Here is a 3375-nt window from a genome sequence, read left to right on the forward strand (position 1 = left end):
CCTAATCGGCCATAGAACCAGCTGACCAAGGAGCCGAGTAAAGGTTGGTCAGCAACAGAAGGAGCTGAGTAAATAATTGCATGGTGGATTAAAGGTGGGCCTAACTCTGAGGCCCAGAGAAAAAATATATAAATAGAGGGACATCAACCAAAGAGGTACGTGAGAACTAGTAATCTTAACTTAAGATAGAAGTAAACAAGAGAGTACACACTGACTTGTCCATCGGAGTGCTAATTCTGGCACCCTCGAGCGGAGCATTCATTCCTTTTCAGGTTGTTAGCTAAGGATCTCGAGCATCCTATTGGATCCAATGAGTGTTTCCAAACCACTTCTCCACACTTATGAGTTCAGAAACAAAATCATAATTGTGTATCCAAGTGAAATTTCAGAAATATTACCTAATGATTATCTTACATTGTAGACACCCCATTTTTGACCGTCCTCAAGACTTGGACGTCACCGCTTGAACACTCGGTGATCATTCATGTTCGTGTTTGTTTTGAATTCCTGGAGGTCTTGGCTACGCGCCTTGCCTCAGGATCTCTCGACTTGCTTGTTCTATGCTTGGTTTTACACAAAGGACTTGTGTAACAACGTCCACGAGGGACCCCGCCACAGTTCGGACTCGATTTGTGTCACGGTCCTTAATCTAAACCAAAGAGTCCAAATCCGACAAATCGTTTTGAGAAACAGATTTTTGAAAAGAAGTGTCAAACATGGACTGCTTTGCCAGATGCAGAGTCACCACCTAAATATTTTATTTTTGGGGGAATTTAGGAAACCCTGACTCGGTGCCAAAGGCCACGTGTCCGTCATCACCAAAGTTGTCTCGGCTCGGGAACTTGGGTACGAATGGGGAAGGTCAGCTATGAGCACCCCCTCTCGCCCGATCCGAAGATCAGCCTCTACTAATCATGATATCCGTTTTTGAAAACGTTATGTGTTCTTATCCCGATTATTAGCCTAGAATTACTATGCTATGCTCACGGTAAACAAGTATAGACTAGGTTGCCTAACTTGGGAATAAGCATTGCATATCCGTTTGTTTTGGAAAATGTTTTGGAATCTATTACTCGCAAGTAGGCTAAAACATGGATTCCAATGAGCTATTCCAACTCAGACAATCCAACCTTCATCCACAGGCATTCAAGTAGTTATATCACATAAGCAGCTAGCCTCATGGTAATCATGCTATCATGGCAACACTCACACGCATGCAAGGATGCTAAGGCATGAATACTTACATCGTACTCCGTGTCAAAACAAAGAACTCGTTATCAATCAATGTATGATCCAAGTCCATGTTCAAATGCCTGATGCAACGCATACGGAATGTCACTAGAGTAGGCTCGGCTAGTCTATGAATGACATGTGAAAATGCACAAGTAGCATGTATTAAAGTTGGATTTGAAATGCTAATGTAGTTAGCATGATGCACCGAGCCCGGTGCATGCAATACTGATGAATGATGCACGCATGCATAGCATAAGGTATGCTAGATTAAACATGACCTATTACTAACCATCAAAGCAGGTAAGTAAAAGGGAGAAAGAAATGGGGGTTGGAAGACATGCACACACTCACCCACACTTATTACAAATTCGCCCTCGCTCGGAGGGACCAAAAGAATAATACAGTTCGAATAATGAATTAACTAACCTAGCTAATTAATTATTACAGACCAACTAAATTAATTAAACCAATTAATAAATTTAAGAAAGCAAGAAAAAGGGCCTCGGGAAGAGAGCTCAGTGCACGCGTGCTCGGGTCTTGCTCGGAAGTCCACTGCCATGCGCAAGCTGCCTCTGTTTTCCCTGCTCTGCCCCTCTGAAAACTTCCAAAGTCTCAGAATTGCTTCCCTGGACATTGGGAGACACCACCGGCTGAGGAGAATGGCCACCGGCAGTAATATGTGATCATCGGCTGTTAATGAAGCTATCGGCCACAGATGGATTGCCGGTCGGCACTATGTGCAGTCGGTCGGCAAAAAGTTCCTGCAGAATCTGTTTGACAACAGCAGAGGACAGAGCTTTGCATGGCAATGTAATTCAAGCAATGTATGCCCCAAGCATATCCCTTATCATGCTTATAACTCAAAGGGACATGGTCCTTGGTTCTCGGACCATCAATCGCGCATTTCATTGCGTGATGGCCCAAAGAATCAAGTATGCATTTTTGATATGGAATGCAATGCACATAAACAAACCAATGGGACTCAACCTCCATCACAAGCATTTCAAGAGGGCAAGCATGCATGCAAATGGAATGCAATCCTAAGCATGTGAGCTAAGGATGCGGCATGGAAATGCATGGATGCTACCAAGATGCATGCAATGTGTAGTGCCAATGTGCACACATGCAAGACATACAACAAGTTAGACAACTTGACAAGGAATGCATGCTAAATGTACTACCACCTAAGAATGTAACAACATACCAAAGGGGCCAAATGTATTACAACATACAAGGTAAGCATGCTACAACATGCAAGAGTGGTCTTAGACTAAGTTGGGCAGCCCTCAAACTAACCTAAAACAGTGACCAAAGTGCCCAAAAATGAAGAACTAATGGCATGCAAACATGCATGCAAATGATCTCCAACACTTCAAGCATTAAAGAGCAATTCTCAAGCACACTTAAGAGGATGCAAACATGGACATATAGCATGCAAATTAAGCTCTGAAAATCATGTTAAAAAATGGTGCCATACCAATTAAACAAGGACAAGCCAAGCATGCGACATGGTCCAAAACTTAAGGCTAACAAGCCAAAATGCAAAGGGGCTATACAATGCATGCCAAAGTCGACCCAAACAACTAGGGACAGACCTTAATCATGACAAAATAAACATGAAAGCTTCACAAAGCCAAGCCTAAAACATGCTAGAACAATAGTTTACAACCTAAGGCATGTTAAGGCAACAAAATGGCATTACAAGGCATGTATGCTAAGCAAGCATTGTGTACCAAAACCAACTAAAAACAGAGGCATATTATGACATAATAAGCACAAAAATTAGCTAGGGCATGGTCAACATGAGCCTAAACATGGTGCTCCCTCAAGAGGCCAAAATTGTTCCTTTTCAAGGACAACAAGGAGAGGGGGTGGCCTTCTCCTTCTTGGGACCTCAAGGCACCATCCCCACCTCTGAAATCCCTCAAGATTTCAGTGGTGGGGAGGCCCAAACACCAAGGTCTCGGAGCCCACTCAAAATGGCACGAAATGGAGCCTTACAAGGCTTAAGAGGGGTCAAACAACCCCAAAGCTTGAAGCAACCTTAAACAACTATTTAGAGGGCCTAAAAACAGAACTTTTTTATGCTATACACTAAACACAAAAACAGTTGTAAGGTAGGCAAAAATACAATGCAAGAAA

The sequence above is a fragment of the Camellia sinensis genome, chromosome 14, assembly GCF_055761805.1.
Source record: "Camellia sinensis isolate YWXY chromosome 14, ASM5576180v1, whole genome shotgun sequence".
Taxonomy (NCBI): Eukaryota; Viridiplantae; Streptophyta; class Magnoliopsida; order Ericales; family Theaceae; genus Camellia; species Camellia sinensis.